Here is a 618-nt window from a genome sequence, read left to right on the forward strand (position 1 = left end):
TTTGGAAAATTTTGAAAACAGAAGCTAAAACAGGACACTAGATATATTCAGTTTAAAACATCTACAAATCCCTTATATATTAAAAGAGAAGTATTGACTTTAATGCGTTCACATTACCTTGGCCACGTGTCAGCTTGATAGACCTCCTAATAAAATGGTGACAAAAACTTTCCTATTTTGATTCAATTAATCACATGCACGTTTCTGTGATTTAGCTCATGCCGATAATTATCAAGGGTAAAGCAGAGAAACATTTCGTCTTGAAACTTGAGCAGAGAAACTTGAGAGAAATTGTATTGTGATCTTGTACTTGGGAAAACATTGTGATTTTATGAAATAAAAAGCAATCAAATCTTGTGAGGAGATAGTTGATGTATGTACCCATCGGACAAGAGCGAGACAGAGATGGCGTTGGATCTCTCGGTGTAAATCTGTAGGTAAATACTGGAGGATTGATTCTTCATTGACGCCTCTGGATGCAAGCCATTTGTATTGAACGAATAAACGAACACGTTCTTGAAGCTCTGGACGTAGTTGACGATACTTCATCCATTCTTCAGTGTCTTGTCACTTAACTCTCCATTCCTCAGCTCTGACGGACATCGATTGTAATGATGT

Source organism: Brassica oleracea, chromosome C3 (assembly GCF_000695525.1).
Source record: "Brassica oleracea var. oleracea cultivar TO1000 chromosome C3, BOL, whole genome shotgun sequence".
Taxonomy (NCBI): domain Eukaryota; kingdom Viridiplantae; phylum Streptophyta; class Magnoliopsida; order Brassicales; family Brassicaceae; genus Brassica; species Brassica oleracea.